This window comes from Pongo pygmaeus, chromosome 14 (genome assembly GCF_028885625.2).
Source record: "Pongo pygmaeus isolate AG05252 chromosome 14, NHGRI_mPonPyg2-v2.0_pri, whole genome shotgun sequence".
Classification (NCBI taxonomy): Eukaryota; Metazoa; Chordata; class Mammalia; order Primates; family Hominidae; genus Pongo; species Pongo pygmaeus.
Window position 1 is genome coordinate 1115001 of NC_072387.2, and position 21194 is coordinate 1136194.

At 41.5% G+C, this 21194-nt stretch overlaps 1 protein-coding gene and 1 long non-coding RNA gene across 2 annotated transcripts in view; one reads left to right on the top strand and one right to left on the bottom strand.

Annotated features, from left to right (window-relative positions):
- Window positions 1-21194, bottom strand: part of LOC129026125 (zinc finger protein 717-like) — a 62835-nt gene that overhangs the window by 36506 nt on the left and 5135 nt on the right. The window contains exon 3 of the mRNA XM_063650698.1: window positions 19323-19452. The gene's annotated coding sequence lies outside the window, so the exon portion shown is untranslated. The remainder of the gene's footprint in view (window positions 1-19322; window positions 19453-21194) is intronic.
- LOC134738043 (uncharacterized) overlaps window positions 1-21194 on the top strand; it is a 29712-nt gene that overhangs the window by 1603 nt on the left and 6915 nt on the right. The gene's annotated exons all lie outside the window — the stretch shown is intronic.

Consider the following 21194-nt stretch of genomic DNA (forward strand, 5'->3'; position numbering starts at 1 on the left):
AGGTTAGTTCTACTGCGTCTGTAAAAGCCTTTCTTCAGGGAGCAACACAGTATCTCCTGATAATAGAAGTCTTTAAGAGCTAGACACTTGAACTTGTGGGCATCCGTTCAGGGGAAGAGTCTATTAGAGTTAAATTATCTTGTGGCATTAACTCTTTTGCTTCCTAAGGCCATTGGTCTCCTACGTTAGTCTTTCTACAAACGTAATGAAATGCCTAGGCTGCCGGCAGTGTTTTCAGCCAGCTGAGCAAACAGGTTTTTGGCTAAAGGAGTAGGCTCTGGTAACTTCTGGTCTACATGCTTATAGAATGATTTAAAGAGTTGGAACTGTTGCTGGGCTGGATGGGTCCGGGTTCTTTTTTGATAACATATAGGTAGATTGCTGGGTATGTGTGTATATACATATGTATGGGGTAACCTGCAGTGTACATGGGTAAGTCTAGCTTTAGAATGGTGAAATTTATAGGATTACAGGTTTTTGCTTCACAATCTGGTTTCACCAGCATTTTGGTAAGCATAATTGACCTTTGTTGTGTGCTAGGGTGCTACGATATGCAATGCCAACAATATTTTTCTGGGGTCCTAGGGGAACAAGATGGAGTTACTCTTGGCATGCATACGTATTTGTAGTCATTTCTATAGTATCTTTCTAAAGGTAGGTTACCACAGACAGGGGAGTCTTGGTCTGCTGCCTGACAAGCATCAAAATACAGAGAAATAGGCCCTTGGTAAAAGGGAGGGACCCTGGTTTGGTTTAAGAGAGGACCTTCCTTTGATCTCTCATGATGAGTCTCTTGGCAATATTTCTTCAGTAGCTGCTTGAGTGTCTGGTTCATGCGTTCTACTTTTCTTGAACTTTGCGGCCGATAGGCTGTGTTTAACTTCTATTTTATTTTTAACAGTCTTGTTAAATCTCACACTATTTCAGCTACAAATGCTGGCCTATTGTCTGACTTTAAAGTTAGAGGCTGTCAAAACCTAGGGATAATGTCTTTTAGTAGTACTTTAGTCACTTCTCGTGCTTTTTCTGTCCTGATGGGGAAAGCCTCAACCTATCCTGAAAAAGTGCAAATAAACGCTAGCATAGACTGATAGCCTCTGCCATGGGGCATTTTGATAAAGTCCATAAGCAAGTTTTCACAAGGCATGAAGGCATGGCTCCTTCTCCTGTTCAGTTTCTTAGAGGAGGGGTTCTTTTTTCTCTCTCTCTCTCTTTTTTTTTTTTTTTTTTTTTTTTTTTTTTTGTAATTTCATATAATGGCTTAGCCATCAGTGAGAAATTTATAATCTAGATACAGCAGAATCTTGCTGCTTTCAACTTCTAATATGACGATGGGCTCTTGGAGGCCTAATGAGAAGGAGTGTGGTCTGTTTTAGTCCTCACATCTTTCAGCTCCTGCTAGCCTGATCAGATCAGTATCTGGTTCCTCTAAGGTGCGGCAGCCTTTGGCCAATGGCCTCTTTGTCTCATGGCCTTGGCCATTTCTTTCATTGCCTTCTGGACATTCATCTTTCTAGTGTCCTTTCTTTTTGCATCTCGCACACCGATACTTCTCTAGCCTTGGTCAACTTTCAAATCCTTGTCTGACTTGACTTCTTCTACATCCACGTCTGCGTCCACGTCATGTTACATTGGTAATCTCTTTTTCTATAAGGGCTGCTGCCAACAGATCTTAAGCCTCCAGTCTGCTTCTTTCTTTGCCTCCTGGTCACAGTTAACATACACTTTGGTGGCTACTTCTACAAGCTGGATGACATTCATACCTGCAAAACTTTCTAACTTCTTCTTCTTCTTCTTTTTTTTTTTTTTTTGGACAGAGTTTCACTCTGTCGCCCAGGCTGGAGTAGAGTGGCACGATCTTGGCTCACTGCAACCTCTGCCTCCTGGGTTCAAGCAATTCTCTGCCTCTGCCTCCCAAGTAGTTGGGATTACAGGTGCCCACAACCACACCCAGCTAATTTTTTGTATTTTTAGTAGAGACGGGATTTCACCATCTTGGCCATGCTGATCTTGAACTCCTGACCTCGTGATCCACCTACCTTGGCCTCTCAAAGTGCTGGGATTACAGGCGTGAGCCACCGTGCCCAGCCAAAACTTTCTAACTTCTTAAGCTTTCGTTTAAGAAATCACTTGGGCCTGTCCTACAAATGATGTATTCACTATACACTGATTTTCAGTGGCCTCAGGGTCAAACGGGGTGAAAGCCGGTATGTCTCATAGAATCTTTCATAAAACTGGCTAGGGCTCTCATCACTTCCTTGAAGCACTTCTGAAATCTTCTTTATCTTAATGGCTTTCTTTCCATCATCTCAGCCTTTGCAGAAGTGCCTCTTGGTACCTCTGCAAATGCTGAAACTGAGTTGCATCCTCTGGGTCCTAGTTAGGATCTTGGTCTGGGAACTGACCTTGAGTGTATGCCTGAGCATGCACTGCGTTTGCTGATGCCTGGGCTCCTAGCCAGCATCTGGGAACTGACCTTGAGTATATGCCTGAGCATGCACTGTGTCTGCATCATGTCTGAGCATGCACTGCGGCTGATGCCTGGGCTCCTAGCCAGCATCTGGGAACTGACCTTGCGTGTGTGCCTGAGCATGCACTGTGTCTGCTGATGCCTGGGCTTCTAGCCAGTGGAGAGCTTCCTGGGTTACTCTCCTGCGTTCCTCTGTGTTAAATAATGTGAGGAGGAGCTGCTGGCAGTCTGGCCGGGTTGGATTGTGTGTCAGAAAGATGGACTGTATCAGATCTATAAGAGCTTGAGGCTTCTCCATGTATGAGGGAGTATGGTGTTTCCAGTTTAAAAGATCAGTGGTTGAAAAGGGCTGACGGATGAAAGTCCATTGCCTTCTTTGGACTTGGCCTTGGTCATCATAATAAATTGGTCCTCGTGTCTCCTAGAGAGGCATTTGCAGAGCTTGAGCACCACCAGTTCTGAGACAGCCTGCTTGACTATCTTGACTTCCTTCCCTGGCCTTTCAAGGTTCTGATCCTCCCCTTTGGGGTGAAACTTGGGGCATGCTGGCTCTTCAGTCTGGCTCCCGGGGGGATGTTGGACTCAGTAAAGGGGGGTAGGCTGGGACATGTGGAAGAAGAATCTCTGTTCTTTCTGGCAGCTCCTGCAAAACTGACTTTTCTTGCTCTCTTTGGGACTTCTTTAACTCTGTGTCTGCCAGTGAAGCTGCTCTTACTTTCACTCTTGTCTGGGCTCAGGCCACACTTGTTTCACAATAAGCTGCTAAACAGGGCTGGATCCAGATTGGTCTTGTCTATGCTATATTTAACCGTGAATCAATATAAGGAAATTGATCTGGATGCCTTGGGTGTCCTCTGACTCTTGTCACCACCTTAAATACACAGCCAATTATTTCCTTATCTATAGTTCCTTCGGTCAGCCATCTAACACTAAAAGAAGGCCATTCTAATTCACAGAGAGTTCTCAACCTCTGTGGGGTTAGCTTAACTCCATAATCCTCTGCAAAACCTTTCTTAAAGTTCTGTAACATGCACTCTAACGCGGTAAGTTTTGATGACTTTCTTCCTATTCTTTCTTTTATGGCACAGCACACTCTTTCCTCTCATTTCGGCCTACTATACCATCTCCTATTAGGGGAGTTTTCAGAGGCTGCTTGGCTTTGGAGAGTTCCTTATTCCTGCTACAACTCTGAGCTTTAGCAGATCGCTACTGTTCGTAGTCGGCCTTACACTTTTCTCGGAGCGCACAGTCCACGCTAAGAGATCTGTGACTCCTTACTTCACGGCTGATGAGCTTAATTAGGCCTTTTCATTCACACACTTTCACACACTTCTCTACTCCTAGTTCCTGTGTACCTAACTGGGGTGGCAAGCCACTCTCACCATCTGTAGTTTCTTTTTCTTAACAGACTTAGCAAGACAGTCTCACATCTTGTGTTTTTTGGTGTGTGAGTTTCATCTGAATTGGTGAGCCTTTCTCACCGCCTTTAGCCTCTCTGGGTTGGACTATTAGGCACACCTCGGGAGGTGATCAGGCTCCTTTTCCGCCCTTATGGGATGGGTCCTGCCTTGGGCCTTAAAACTTTACCGCAGTTCTTGAAGCACACTGTTTCTGGAATCATCCTGGAGCCTTTCTTTAGGTTCTGTTGCACTGCTCGGTAGGGGCGCCGCGTCACGTGAAAGTCGATCTGCTCTCTGGGCTGAAGCTCTCCTGGTGGTGCCTGGGGTCACAGGTCTCCTGAGGCCGGGGCTGTAGCCCCTAGAGGCAAAGGAGACAGTAAACTTTCCATCTCTGCTCCCTTCATGGTTGCCAAAAATGTTGCAGGAAACTGAGGACGAGAGAGGCTGATATGCAGTACAGGAGGGTTGTTTATTTAAGGTACGCACCAGCTCAGCTTTTTTTTTTCTTTTTTGAGATGGAGTCTGGCTGTGTTGCTCAGGCTGGAGCACAGTGGTGCAGTCTCAGCTTACTGCAACCTCCGCCTCCTGGGTTCAAGTGATCCTTGTGCCTCAGCCTCCTAAGTAGCTGGGTTTACAGGCATGCACCATCACACCTGGCTAATTTTTGTGTTTTTGGTAGAGACGAGTTCTCACCATGTTGGCCATGTTGGTTTCGAGCTCCTGACCTCAGGTGATCCACCCACCTTGGCCTCCCAAAGTGCTGGGATTACAGACATGTGCCACCATGCCTGGCCCACTTCTCCTTTTCTAATCTAGATGGCTTACATTTATTTCTGTTGCCAAATTGTCCTGGCTAGCACCTCCAGCACAATGATGAATGGATGTAGTGAGAGTGGATTTATCTGTCTTGTTCCTGATCTTAGCATATAAGTATACAGGCCTTCAACATTAAGTATGCTGTTGGCTGTGGTTTTTCATATGTCCTTTATTAGTTTAAAGATGTTCCCTTCTTTCCATCTTTGTTGAATATTTCATCATGAAAGGATGTTGGATTTTGTTTCTGCAACTATTGAGATGACTGTGGTTTTGCTTATTGTGTTGGTATAGTGTATTATATTAAATAATTTTTGGCTGCTATCCAACCTCCTATACTTGGGATGAATCCAACTTGGTCACGAGGTATTATTATTTTTACATGTTGCTGTATTCTGTTTGCTTGTATTTTATTTATTTTATTTTATTTTATTTATTTTATTTTTTGAGACAGAGTCTTGCTGTGTCACCAAGGCTGGGATGCAGTGGCACAATCTTGGCTCACTGCAAGCTCCACCTCCTGGGTTCATGCCATTCTCTCTCCTGCCTCAGCCTCCCGAGTAGCTGGGACTACAGGTGCCACCACCATGCCTGGCTAATTTTTTGTATTTTTAGTGGAGACAGGGTTTCACTGTGTCAGCCAGGATGGTTTCGATCTCCTGACCTTGTGATGCCCCCGCCTCAGCCTCCCAAAGTGCTGGGATTACAGGCATGAGCCACCATGCCTGGCCTCTCCATTTGCTTGTATTTTATTGAAGAGTTTAGCATCTGTATCCATAAGATATATAGGTCTGAATTTTTCTTTCCTCGTGATGCCTTTGTATGGCTTTGCTATCATGGTAATACTGGCCTCATAGAATGAGTTGGGACATGTCTCTATCACTTCTATTTTTTGGAGAGTTTAAAAGAATTGATCCTAAATCTTCTTCAAATATTAGACAAAATTCACCAGTGAACTTTCTGGGCTAGGGCTTTTCTTGGTGTGGAGTTGTTTCTTTATTAATAATTCAATCTCTTTGCTTATTATGTCTAGTGAGAGCATTTTTTATTGCATCAGTGTCACTGGTTTGTGTCTAGGAATTTTTCCATTGTATCTAAATTATCTAATATTTTGGCATACCATTGTTCATATTATTTTTCCTTAAATGTTCTTTTCTTTTTGCAATGCTGCTAGTAATATATCCTCTTTCATTGCTGATTTTAGTTACTTGAGTCTTCTATTTTTCCTAGTCAGTCTAGAAAAATGTTAGGAAAACTCCCTGCCAGAACTGAGCTATCCTACATAATGGAGAGGAAGCTCTCAGACCAAAGAAATAGATAGACCACTCCAGGCTGGTAGATAGTCAAAGATTTATTCAGGAGGAACTCACTGGGATAGTCTTGGCAGCAGAAAGATGACACAGGTCTCCACATTTGCAGTTCAGGCCTGTCTAACCTTTTATATCATGAAAATAACAAGGGAAAAAAGAAAAAAAAGCCATCTAAATTGCTTTCTTAATTTATTTGCTTTCTACTTAAAGGAATTGTTCGGGTTTCCTACAATCTGGTCAACATTTTTAGGTGAGGGGATGCAGGGGGATGTTCCTAGCAACAGCAGTTATCTTGGACCTCCAGTTCCTGTGTCCTACAACTCACTACTTCTTGGTCGTATACTCAGAATACATTTTCATGACAATAAGGTTTGTCAATTGTGTTAAGCTTGTTTGAATGTGCTTCTGGTTTCATTGTTTCTCTCTATTGCTTTTCTATTCTCTGTTTCATTGGTTTCTGCTATGATCTTTATTATTTCCTTCCTTCTGCTTACTTTAGCTTCCATTTTCTCTTCTTTTCCCGGTGTCCTTATGTCAAAAGTTATGTTATTGATTTGAAATAGTTCTCTTTTTTGTTATCTGTATTTACAAGCAATAAATTTATTTACAAGCAATAAATTTCCTTGTAAGCATGTCTGTAATTGTCTTTTATTAAGTTTTGTATGTTGTGACTTCATTTTCATTCCTCTAAGTATATTTTCAAATTTCTGTTTTGATTTCTTCTTTGATTAGTAATTTGGATGTGTTGTGTAATATCCACGTATTTGAGTTTCCCTATTTTTTTCTTATTAATTTCTACTTTCACTCTATTGTGATTGGAGTACATGTTGTTTAGTTCCTTTAATGGCCTAGTGTAGAGTCTATGATGGACAATGTTGATGAGCCCTTGAGAAGAATGTAGCTTCTCTTGTTGTATGGAATGTTTGGCGCGTGTTTTTCAGGTCTAGTTGGACTATGAAGTTGTTTGAGTCTTCTGTTTCCTTGTTGCTCTTCTGCATAGTTTTTCTATCCGTTAGTTAAATTGCAGTATTGAAGTCTCCAGTCATCATCAATTTCGACTGTCATTTCTGTCAGTTTTTGTTTCATGTACTTTGGTGATGTTTAATTGGATGCATATACGTTTATACTTGTACTTTCTTTCTTACTGATGGATTGGCCTTTTTATTGTTGTAAAATATCTCAGATTATCTCTAAAAACAATTTTTTTTTTTAAGACAGTGTTTCTCTCTTGTCACCCAGGCTGGCATGCAATGGCATGATCTCAGCTCACTGAGGAAATAACATAACTTTCACTCAACCTCCGCCTCCCAGTTTCAAGCAATTCTCCTGCCTCAGCCTCCTGAGTAGCTGGGATTATAGTCACATGCCACCACAACCAACTAATTTTTGTATTTTTAGTAGAGACAGGGTTCCACCATCTTGGCCAGGCTGGTCTAGAACTCCTGACCTCAGGTGATCTGCCCACTTTGGCCTCTCAAAGTCCTGGGATTACAGGCATGAGCCACTGCACCTGGTCAGGTTTTTTTTGTTTGTTTTAAAATTCATTGTGTCTGATATTAGTATAGCTACTTTAGAATAGCTTTCTCAGGGTTTCTGTTTGCATGATATGTGTATTTCCATCCTTTTACCCTATTTATATCTTTGAATCTAAAATGTTACTCTGGTACATGGCATAGAGGATCTTATTTTTTATTGTCTGACAAGAATTAACTTTTGATTAGTTTGTTTAATCAAGTTACATTTAATATTATTATTGATATAGTTGGATCATATCATACACTTAATTTTTGTTTTTTATTCCTCATATGTCCTTTTAATTCCTCAGTCCTGTTTTCTGCTTCCTTTTGCAAACAGTGAATATTTCCTTTTCTTTTTTCGAGACAGAATCTCACTCTGTTGCCAGGCTGGAGTGCAGTGGCGCAATCTCGGCTCACTGCAACCTCTGCCTCCCAGGTTCAAGGGATTCTCCTGCCTCAGCCTCCTGAGTAGCTGAGACTGAAGGTGCCTGCCACCAAGCCTGGATAATTTTTGTATTTTTCATAGAGATGGGGTTTCACCATATTGGCCAGGATGGTTTCAATCTCTTGATCTCATGATCCACCCGCCTTGGCCTCCCAAAGTGCTGGGATTACAGGTGTGAGTCACCGCGCCTGGCAACGGTGAATATTTTCTAAAATGACAATTACATTTCTTTAATGATTTTAGTACTCTATTTTTGGCTTATTATCCTAATCAGTGTTCTTGGGCTTACATTATACATCTTAACCTATCAGAATCAGCTTCAGATTCATGCTAATTCAGAATAGTTTCAGTTAGACACAAAAACATTACCCCTACTTTGCTCCACACCCTTCTGCACATAGCTTTGTACCCTATGTACTTCTATACTCTTCTTACTGTACTTTTTAAGGTATTATTCTTATTTATGTTACATCTATAAATACTAAAAACTCAACAATACATTGTTACAATTATTACGTCATATAACCATGTCTTTTAAGAAGCTGAGAGGAAAAAGTAAAGCACATAATTATATAAAATTTTAAGTTAACCTTAATTATCGTTTACGGTTCTCTTCATTTGTTTTTATAGACTTGAGTTGTCTGTAGTGTGATATATGGAGTTGTTGTCTTAACCCAATACAGCTTTGTTCCCACTCATCTCGGTCAGACTGTTATTGGCAAACATATTAAATTTTGTATGTCACAGAACAAACAATACATTCAATAGACATTGTTTTATAAATTGCTTTCTAAATCCAGAGAAAAAATAGAAAAATGTGCATTTATACTGCCTTTTATTATTTTCATAATATAAAATATATTCGTTTTAGAGTTTCATATTTACCTTTACTGGTGCGTGTGTGTGTGTGTGTGTGTAAATTTTGATTATTGTCTTGGATTATGATTTTCAGCCGAATAACTTCTTTTAATGTTTCTTGTAAGATAGGTCTGGTAGCAGTGAATTATCTCAGTTTTGTTAATCTAGGTATGTCTTTGTTTCACCATCATTTTTTAACCATAGCCATGGTGAATACAGGATATTTTCTTCAGACATTGTATATGTTATTCCCCTTCTTCCTGGCCTCTATTGTTTCTGGTGAGAAATCAGCTGTTAGTCTCCTTGGGATTCCTCCTACTTATAACAGTTTTAGAGGATCCCTTTTAAGCTCAATGGCTCCTCTTTCTTTATCTCACTTCTGCTTTCAGTGTTTCCTATGTGTCTTTAGCTTTCAGCGTCATTACTATGATGTGTCTGTGGATCTCTTTATGTTTGTCTAATTAGAAGTTCCTTGAGCTTCTGCATGTGAGTAAAACTTTATTAGCTGTATGCTCTTGGGACCATTTCCAGAGACTGTGAATGGTTATTTTTGTTTTGTATAGTTTTTAAAATTTTCGCTAATTTTCAGAAAATAACTTATTTCTCACTCACCTTCCTATGCAGGTCGGTGAGGGGTATGTGGTACTCCGCAGATGCAGGTCGGTGAGAGGTATGTGGTACTCCACAGATGCAGGTCGGTGAGGGGTATGTGGTACTCCGAAGATGCATGTCAGTGAGGGGTATGTGGTACTCAGCAGATGCAGTTCAGTGAGGGGTATGTGGTACTTCACAGAGTGCCTCAGGGACTAGGCTGTTGCTAGCTCTGACATCTTACAGCTGCTGCACCTTGAGCACATTGCAGGTTGCACAGCTGTAAGTGGACCATCTAAGAGTAAGTTCTCCCTGCAACTTCATCAGGAGCTAGGCAGACTTAGGGGTAGGCCGATGCAACTGAGCTCGGTTCACAGGCCATGAGGTGACCCGTTTTCCAGCTGCCAGGGTATCTCCTGGGTCCACAGAGAATTTTCTTCGTTCTGCCTCCTTGCTGGTTTGGACGTTGTTATTTAACCTGGCTCAGTCTTGCCTTCCAAATAGCTTTCCTTAAAAGTTCCCATAATATTTCCCACAATCAGAGGTCAAAGCAGTCAATAACGGAAATTACTACCAACCTTGAAATAGAGGAAGATGAGTTAGTTTCCCTGAGGCAAGATTCCAGTGGGGTTCTTGGGGCCTCAGACTTGGTGGTAGTGGGGTGCCAGTTGTGTGGAATTTGAAGCTAATCTGTAAGTTGGGAAAAATTTTGGATTTGGGGGCCAGTCATACTTCACTGGGATTTAGACAGGTAGAGGCCACCCTTCAACTGGTGGATAGGAAAGTTTGTGTCCAACAAAAACACTTGGTGGAACATGACACAGCTTTCGATCATCACTTTGCCCATGCTGGGGGCTTGTATGTGGTGCTGAACAAAACTAAATGTTCCACGTATCTTTCCCCTGATTTTACTACTATGGAGAACTTAATTTAAAAGGTGGCCAGTAATACTGTTTCTCTAAATACTGCCATTGAATACATTAAGGGAATTTCTCAGGGGAAACAAACACATGACGTGCTTTTGGGAGCAGCATATGGCTGATTTGTAGGATCCCTGAATGATGGGTGGCATCATTCCAAGGTTTTCTAATTTTTATGTTTCATTTAGTCCAGTTTTGGACTTGACTATTCCAACGTTTTCTGATTTTTATGTTTCATTTAGCCCAGGTTACTATGACTTGTGTTATCCCACAGATATGCTTTGGATGTTTTCTCCCGTCCAAATGTCACGTTGAAATGTGACCTCCAATGTTGGAGGTGGGCCCACTGGGAGGTATTTGGGTCATGGGGACAGATCCCTCATGAATGCTTGGTGCTGATCTCATTGTCACGAGCGGGTTCTTACTCTGAGTTCACATAAGATCTGTTTTTATTTTTTTTCTTTTTTTTGAGACAGAGTCTCACTCTGTCACCCAGGCTGGAGTGCAGTGGCATGACCGCAACTCACCACAAGCTCCACCTCCCTGGTTTATGTCATTGTCCTGCCTCAGCCTCCTGAACAGCTGGGACTACAGGTGCCTGCCACCACACCTGGCTAATTTTTTGTTTTTTAATAGAGATGGGGTTTCACTGTGTTAGCCAGGATGGTCTCGAACTCCTGACCCCGTGATCCGCCCGCCTCAGCCTCCCAAAGTTCTGGGATGACAGGTGTGAGCCACCACACCCAGCCAAGATCTGGTGATTTAAAGAGGCTGGCATCTCCCTACTCTCTCTCTTGCTCACTCTCACCATGTGACGGCCACCTCCCTCTTTGCCTTCTGCCATGATTGTAAGTTTCCTGAGCTTCCTTAGAAGCAGATGCCAGCACCATGCTGCTTGTATAACCTGCAGAACTGTGAGCCAAATAAACCTCTTTTCTTTCTAAATTACCTAGCCTCAAGTATTTATTTATAACAATACAAATGGAGTAAAACACAGACCAACTGAAAGCATGAATACCTCTTTGAATCAGGCCACTTCACTGTGAACAATGGCTCGTAATCTTCATCATACCCCAACAAAGACTGTGACCAATAGGACTTGAATACTGTAGTGCTCTCTTTATTGCCTGAATTTAGAATTATTTGATTTTAATGTTTTCTTTGCTGAAATTCCTGTTAAGGAGTGAATTTCAGTTTCTTGGTATTATCCTTCTGATGACCATCATGATGTCATCACTAACGTGTTGTACTCACTTAAAAGTCTTACATATTAGTATGCAGCCCTTTCTTTGTACATCAACTAGTCTCATTATTATTGGAGTAACAAAACCTTGAAGAAAACATGAGAATCATGTAATTATTTTGACATTGTGAATTGTGAATACCATACTGAGATCAAACAAATTCATCATGATGATGACAGAAGGTAGTGTCATTGCTCATGCCTTTGGTCAGTTTCACAAAGCTCCCTCTCCAAAGCAGGTAATTGTTAAATCAAATTGGGCATAGAGCTGCCTCTGTACATGGTGAACTGTAACATGACTGAATGTGAACACAAACTATAAGCCAAGAGTATACATTCTTGTGTCAAGGAGCCAAGTCTTGGCTGAAGGTTCAAGCAGCCAGTCTCAGGCTGAAAGCTGCGAAAACATGACCAAATAAGGCAAATGCTGACTGCAGCCAACAAAGTCTCTCTGTATGTCATTATTTTCTGGCTACAAATATAGCTTGAACCCCGTGTGGGGTGGAGGATTCTGAACCACTTCTGTCCTCAGTGCTACGCGGTTTATGAACCTTTTTCTGCCCAACTAAACTCTGTTAAATTGAACTTGTCTAAGGCTTTTATTTTAACACCCCAATCCCTAACCCAGAACCAGACTCTAACCATAACTTGAATCAGGCCACTTCACTGTGAACTATGGCTCTTAGTCATCATCATACCCCAACAAAGACTATAACAAATAGGACTTGAATACTGTAGTACTGAGTGGCCAAGGGAGGACAGAGCATCCAGGAGAGAGAGCTGAGTGTGGCTGGATACTACCCAGGGTCTGTGAGGGAGCTGAAGATGGAAGGGAACCGCCAAGGGTCTCAGTGAGGTTGGAGGGGCAGCAATGAGCTGAGGGCTTGAGGAGACTGAGGAGAAGCAACCCTGAGGACTGGAAATGGCTGGGAGGACCGCAGGCGGCAGTGGTGGAGAACAAGCTGGCAGCCAGCAGGACAGGCCAGGGGTCTCCTTGTGGCAGCAGGGCCCTGGGAAATACCACAGGAGGCACCCCCTGTGTGCAGGTCCATGGGTTCCCAGTACCATTGCCTCTCACCAAGCATGTTAAAAATTCCAAGGGGTGTTGGACTGGTGCCATGGTTCACACCTGTAATCCCAGCACTTTGGGAGGCCAAGGAGGGCAGATCACAAGGTCAAGAGATCGAGACCATTCTGGCCAACATGGTGAAACCCCATCTCTACTGAAAATACAAAAATTAGCTGGGCGTGGTGGTGTGCACCTGTAGTCCCAGCTACTCAGGGGGCTGAGGCAGGAGAATCGCTTGAACCCGGGAGGTGGAGGGTGCAGTGAGCTGAAGATCATGCCACTGTACTCCTGCCTGGAGACAGAGTGAGACTCCATCTCAAAAAAAAAAAATTCCATGAGGTGTTTTAAGGACCCCCAGATCAGACCCACCCAGGACCTTAAGTCAGGCCTCAGACATGGGCCCAGGCAAGAGGTGCATGGCCTGGGGTCCTTGCAAGGGTTGGCACCTGGGTTCCCAACAGGCCTAAGAGCACAGCTTTGGCCAGAAGAGATTGACAATTTCAGCCCTGGCTCATTTCAGGTGGCATCTGCAGCTGTGGCCACACCGGTGACACAGAACCAGGCTCGCTGTGCCCTTCACACAGACACACAATGACTGAGATGAGGGGCTTTGCAGTAAAGATTTATTCACTAAGATAAAATCCACTGTTTGCATCCAATTATTTTTGTTACTGTTTTGCAAACCTAAGTGTCTGTATCAATATCTCATGGCTAGAGGTTTGAAGCAAAAGCTACAGGATCTTTGTTTGTATGAGTGTGTATGTGTGTATTTATGTGTATGTACATGTATTTTGTTACATGTTTTGACCACAAGGCAACAAATTTGGCTTAAAGGGTACTCATGAATTAAATATTCGCCCAAATGTTTTTCCAGTTCACATGACTTATTGATCAAGCAATTTCATACTTATCTCTGCCACATACTATAAGGTGTCAGAATTTGGCATAAAATTTATAAAAATGGCCAGGCGCAGTGGCTCATGCCTGCAATTCCAACACTTTGGGAGGCCGAGGTGGTTGGATCACGAAGTCAGTTCGAGACCAGCCTGGCCAATATGGTGAAACCCATCTCTACTAAAAATACAAAAACTAGCTGTGGTGGCGGGCACGTGTAGTCCCAGCTACTCAGGAGGCTGAGGCAGGAGAATCTCTTGAACCTAGGGGGCAGAGGTTGCAGTGAGCCAAGTGGTGCCACTGCACTCCAGCCTGGGTGGCTGAGTGAGACTCTGTCTCAAAAAAAAAAGTTATAAAACTATAAACCCAGCCACCAAATAGCATTATCTCTGCTTGTGTAGCTTTTAAACCAATGAGATGTTAATATTTCGGGTTTAATGAAAACAGTTAAATCTTGAATTATTGGTAAAATAACCATGTATCTTAAGGTTCTTAGGCTATAAAACTCGCAGGCTATAAAAATAGGGTGAACGTGAAGTAGGCAGCTATGCCACCCTGGCAACACTACAGGACAAAATAAAAATTGGGTGGCCACTGACTTGGCCAGAAGGAGAGCAGTGTTAACCAAAAGTAGAATTCTAAGGCCCCCCAACAGCCATCTGAATGGACCCCTTCTCTTGGCCGAGGCCATTCCGGAGTTAACCTGAAACTCTAGTTCAGGCCATGATGAAAGAGGGGGTTGGAGATGCCTCATTGTACCCTCCAGCATTAACATCAATACAGACCTCAAGTGTAATAAGAAACATTTACAATCATGTTCTCTGAGGCCTGCGACCTGGTGGCTTCATCTGCATGAAAAAACCTTGGTCTTCATAACTGCTTATTGTAACACAGGCATTCGTTTCTACTAATAATAACTCTTACAACCAATGTTTAAATTTACCTATGACCTGGAAGCTCCCCACCCTACCAGATCAAACCAATGAAAATCTTACATATATTAATTGATGTCTCATTTCTCCCCAAAATGTATAAAAGTGGCTGTGCACGGTGGCTCATGTCTGTAAACCTAGCACTTTGGGAGGCCGAGGCGGGTGGATCACGACGTCAGAGTTCGAGGACAGTCTGGCCAACATGGTGAAATCTCATCTCTGCTAAAAATACAAAAGTTAGCCGGCCGTGGTGGCAGTCCCCTGTAATCCCAGCTACTCCGGTGGCTGAGGCAGGAGAATTGCTTGGACCTGGGAGGCGGAGGAGGTTGCAATGAGCCGAGATTGAGCTACTGCCCTCCAGCCTGGGTGACACAGTGAGACTCTGTCTCAAAAAAAAAAAATGTGTAAAAGCAAGCTGTATCCCAACCACCTTGGGCACATGTCATAAGAACCTCCTGAGGCTGTGTCATGGGTATGTTCTTAACCTTGGCAAAATTAAGTTTCTGAACTAAGACCTGTCTCAGATATTTTGGGTTCACACAGGAAACAAAAATACGATCATCATCTACATGTGGTTTCATAACATGTTTTACTCATTTAAGGACATGTCATCAATACTGACTAATTTTCATTGAATTCTTGCTATGTCCCAAGTACACTGTGTCCTGGGCACTTTACATTAAAATCCATTTAGTCTTCCTAAAAATCCGTTTTACAGATGGGGGATGTGGGGCTCAGAGCCCTTGATAATTTACCCAAGGCTACACAGACAGTAAGTATAGAGCTCAGATGTGAGTCCAGGTGAGGTTGTTCCCCAGCTGGAACTGTCAGCCATCGCTGTACACTGCCTCTCTGAGAGAGAAGATCCTTGAAATCCATTTTTATTCTAAAGGTTGTGGAGTTGTCATTTGAATGTATGTGAATGAATTTAAATAATTAATTTCTTACCGATAGACATCCAGATAATTACAGATGAATAACTGAATGCATCTGTGTGCATTCCAAATATTTCCTTTTGATAAGTTCCTGGTAGTGGGATTGCTGCATGAAAATTTATCTTAAGTGCAACAAGAAGTTAGAGCTTCCCAGAGATGCCTGAAGGAGGATCTGTGTTCCTAGCCTGCTTTACGGAGTTAGCACTGATCTCGTGGTTTGATAAGAGTGTGGACTGCAGATGCAACCTCGTAAGCCACAGCTCTGTTCAGAGTGCTCCTCTGCCGTGGTTATTGCATCCCATGGGAGGGTGTGAAAGCACTGGCAATGGTGGTGGGAGTGCATCCCAGTTCTTACAGTGCACCCCAGTTCTTACAGACTCTGGCTGCCACCATTGGCTCAACCTGCATCTGGGGTTGCCCTTCAAGCAGCAGTGAAGAAAGTGGTAAAGAAACAAAAATCTTTAGAAGAAAGGAGCTCCTATGTGGATTATGAGATTAGGGCTAATGAAAAGCATGTCCCCAAAAAAGAAAGGGGTATCCCAGCCCCTCTTCAATCATGAGTAAACTTTTGAATGGTTACCTCATTTCTTGTAATTTCAGGTATATGTTTAATATCTATGAAAGGATTTGGAGCCCAATATTCAAACTGATCTGTGTACATACCTCCATATTTCTAATTCTAATTCAGATTTTCTCTAGCTGGTTGTGTTCCTGGACCAAACCAACAGTCTGGCCGCTTGTTCTCATGGTCCAGTAATGAGATGTAGACAAACTTGGAAAGAAGAGATTTTATTTCTGTAACCAGGTATAGGGAGAAGGCTGGGGAAAACATCACCAGACCAACTAAAAGTTACCAAGTTTTTCCAGTGCTTATATACATTCTAAGCTGTATGTCTATGTGTAAGTGTACATTTTCCTAAGGACAAAAGTGACAGATTCCACCTAATCTACAACTAAGGTCTGGGTCCTGGAGACCTTCCTCCAGAGCCTCAATAAGTTTACCTAATCTAGATGGGGTCCTGGTGCTGGAGGTGATTACCGTTATCTTGTCTCCAGCTAAGGTGTGGAGGTCTGGGGGAGTTTCTTCAGACATCCAATAGAAGCTTTTTAATCCTAAACGCATCCTGGTGTGAGGAATATAAGCATTTCTTTGTTATCTTGTTGCACTTCAAGGCCAAGGGAAGGCCTAGGCCAGACTTTTGTTTGGCTATTGTTACATTCCAGCCTTTGTGTAAGGGCAACTCCTTGTTCAGCCTTTAATATTTAGCCTAACCAGTTCAGTCAGTGTGGAAGCAGTTGTCATGGAGGCCTGCCTGTTCAACTGTTAATGAGACCTGGTCTGCCACAGTTTTGCTTCACTTTTCCAGTATTTCTGAGATCAGCTGGAACCATCAACCTAAACAGGAAACAGAGCCTCTCTAAAAGAAAATACACTTGTTTGGGAGTAGAGCATTGAATAGAAATATGTGTGCCATAGTAAACCATGTGCATATGCAGGGAGGTAAAGATTCTGCTAGAACATTTTTATGTTGCTGTAAAGAAATGCCTGAGGCTGAGTTATTCATAAAGGAAAGAGGTTTAATTGGCTTATGGTTCTACAGGCCTTATAGGATGCATGGTTCTGGCATCTGCTTCTGGTGAGAGCCTCAGGAAACATTTATTCATGGCAGAATTTGACGTGGGAGCAGGCACATCACATGGTGAGAGCAGAGGCAACAGAGGGATGGGAGAGGTGCCACAGCTTTTCTTTTTTTAAGACGGATTCTCACTCTGTCACCGAGGCTGGAGTGCAGTGGCGTGATCTCGGCTCACTGCAACCTCTGCCTCCTGGGATCAAACGATTCCTGTCTCAGCCTGCTGAGTAGCTTGAATTACAGGCACATGCCACCAAGCCCAGCTATTTTTTGTATTTTTTAGTAGAGACGGGGTTTCACCATGTTGGCCAGACTGGTCTCAAACTCCTAATCTCTAGTACCCTGCCCAACTCAGCCTCCCCAAGTGCTGGGATTACAGGCGTGAGCCACTGCGCCCGGCCTCCACACACTTTTAAACAACCAGATCTCTCATGAACTCAGGGTGAGAACTTATCACCAAGGGGATGTTGCTAAACCATTCATGAAGACCTTCCCCCATGATCCAGTCACCTCCCCAGGTCCCACCTCCAACACTGGAGATTACATTTCAACATGAGATTTGGAGAGGGCAAACACCCAAATTACATGAAAGACAAAGGTTTTCAAAGGAAACAATGAGGAAGGTTACATAATTGTTGTGAAATAATTATCCTTGGCTACAAAAATCAATAACAGTCGTGATGCCAGTCCATGGTTGGAAGGCAGTAGTTACTGGGCAGAACGTCCAGTACAGAAATTTTTTTTTGTATAACGTTGTCATGGACTTTGTGCAAGGTTGTAATTTTTGTAGAATCTTTTTCATCATCAGGCATACACGCATGAGAATGCTCTCTTCATGGCCTTCCCCAGCTCGAGCTGTCAGAGTTTTCTTATCACTAGTGACTCCATTTTGATTCTGACAACTTTCACATTTCCCTTTTGTGCTCCAGATCTTTTTTCCAAAAGCATCACTGATCAATCATCTTTTAGTTTGGTTTTGATGGCCCTTGGTACTAGGTTGGACCTGTTTTGGTTTTTGGTCTCGTCCCACATTGAGGCAGGGGGTAATTGGCACCTAAGAGTCAGTGTCAAAATCCTTTTAGGCACATTTGGCGCAACAAGGGAGATTTGAAGGGAGTATTTTTCAGGCTAAGTCTACCTGGAGTTCATTATTAAGTTCGAATTTGTCTGTTCTGTAGTCTTTTGCTATCATCTCAAAGTGCTGTACAGGCATTATTCTATTAGGAGTTGTACTCTTGGAAAAAAAACTTAAGTAATGGATACACAGTTTAAAAAGGGAAATTATGAAGTAAATAGTAATAGGACAATTCTAGTTTGCATAATGGCTTTGAGCCATTAACCTAGGCTTACAGAAAACTAATTGAATAAATCAAATAATCATAGGGAATCAGGTGAAATGGTGTAACCACGTGGCCTGTCTTCTTCTTTTGTGTCTATAAATTTCTAATTTCCTGGAGAAATTTATCTAGGTACAGCATATAGTATTGACAATAACGCAGTCATTTTCTCATTTAACCAAATGATACTTATGAGCAGAAGTTATTGATTGTGAATTTTCATTCACATCATTATTCTGCCAGGTGAAAAATGTAGCATTAAGAAGGAGAAGGGGTAAAAATCTCATCACATGGAGTCTTGTTCTAATGACCTGGGAAAATCTGTTCTAGTGACCTGGGAAAATCGCCATGAAAACATTAACTTCTCCTGCTTTGTAGTTTGAATGTCTTTGGTCATGACATCAGTTGGTTTGGTGAACTCTTTCTGTGATCCATACATCAGGCACATGTTTATTCTTTAAAATTTATCTAGTTTCGGCTCATAGGGCTTTAGTAACAGAGCAGCTTTTGCTTTTAGTTGGAGAGTTGTTGCCAAATTAGGAGAAATACATTAGGAAAATTCAGGATCTAGTATAATCTACACGTAGGTAACAAGAACTTGAAAAGAATGCACAGGTTTACAATCTACTAACAGGTGCATTATAGTTTTTCTTTAGAAACTGAACTTTTTCTCTACATTAATCTACAGAAAGTTCAGGTTTAAAAACCTCTTGAGGCCAAAGCAAGGGAGGTTTTAGATTTTACTTACAATCTTAAAGTTCTTGAGACTGCCAGGAAGTGACAATTTTTACTCATTCACTGTCAGGGTGGAAGCACTGGAAGCCAGGCTTTTTATGCACATTCTTAAATATGAGATTTCAGTTAAAGCCTTAATAATATAACCAATGGTTTCAATGGTATTCTGTTTATGAAGAGAAACAGATATTTATCAAGTAAAAATAAAAGAATACTCACAATTACTTTCCAAATTTTGGAGGAATCAAATAGGGAGACAAAATGAATGCTTCCATCTTTGTTCAAAAAAGCATACTTTACTGAATTTTTGTAAACTATAGGTAGCTTACAAGATAAAGTTTTCTTAAATCTGGAAAACAAAATATTTCAGAACGAATAATGTTTCAAATAAAAGTCATAAAAACATCATCTTCGTGAAACACTTAATTTCATGTAATTGTTTTGTTTTGTTTAATCTTGATTAACAGTTTTATAAACCCATCAGTTTATTTATTTGAGCTCTGGAGATTTTTATTTAGTCTACTGATCTTAAATTATCAAAAATTTTGCCAGGCACAGTGGCTCACATCTGCAATCCCAGCACTTTGGGAGGCTGAGGCAGGTAGATCACTTCAACTTGGGAGTTTGAGACCAGCCTGGGCAATATGGAGAAATCCCATCTCTACAAAAAAATACAAAAATTATCCAGGAGGCTGAGATTAGAGGATTGGGAGGTTGAGGATGACGTGAGCCAAGACTGTGCCACTGTATACCAGTTTGGGCAACAGAGTGAGACCCTGTCTCAAAAAATTTGTCAGAATTCTGTGTTCAAGAGTATTTGTTATTTTCCATGAAAAGCAGTTTTGGAATATAGCAGATTGCAAACACTTTTGGAGAAATTTTCATGACAACTGTGAATGACAAAAACTTGGAATAGCCATGGTTTAAAATCTGATCAAAGGCCCCAACTGACAATGAAACTTGGTTATTTTTATTTCATGCAACCAGAATCATGACTGACTACATCACATCAGGACAATCAGACTTTTATTAATTTCAAGTTATGTTGGAGTAAAACACTGTTTTTCTAGATTTTTCAGGACATGTATTTCAGCATCAGGACATAACAGCAGAGTTGGAACCACAGAAAAAAGTTACAAGAGTTGAAAAAATGTTGAAGGAAAGTTATCACCTCAGTCAAGCAAAATGTTATGCCTTTTTAGGCAAAAAAAAAAAAAGGGGGAGCTGAATCTCCATCCTCAAACTATGCAAATTAAATAGATCTCAGAAAGATATTTGACAGAAATGTAAATTGTCTGTAGTTTAGAAGATGGCTGTAAAGGGAACAGATTTCAGAATTAAAACTCAAAACTTCTTGCAACTTTATGAAAACTAATCAATACTTTAAGAAAACCTTGTTGTTCTAACATAGGGGACCACATATTTTCAGTTTTGTATTAGTGTATTTTTAATGCCAAAGTTCAATCCTTACAAAGACTTATAATTTAATTTTCTTCTGATTGTAACCAACTTGGTCACATGCAAAACATCTTGCATAAATTCTCTTTTCACAAATGAGTTACTCAGACCATTGGTGACATGCTTGGGCTTTCCACTTTGTCCTGTACCTTCCTTCTTAAATAACTAGGCATTTTAGTTTAGGATGAAAATTTACCACACAAGATTCTTTGTCATGTGAAATATTTCTTTTCTTTTCAACCTTCTCCTATCTCCATTTCCCTATCAATAACTTTCTTCACATCTCTCTCTTCTACTTACTGGTTCTTCTTTTGCATTTCACTGTCTTTCCTGAATCAATATTTTGAAACAACCTTTAAATAACCTTCAAATTATATAAAATTATTATTTATTTCTCAATAAAGAGCATATTTGTAGGCATTTCTTATACATTTTTTTATTATTAAAAACTTGTCCTACTTTTTAAGGCACACTTTCATATAGAATTATATATATTAGTTAGACCAGGCATGGTGGCTCTCATCTGTAATCCCAGAACTTTGGGAGGCTGAGGCAGGAGGATTGCTGGAGCCCAGGAGTTTGAGGTTGCAGTGAGCTATGATCATGCCACTGCATTCCAGCCTGGGTGACACA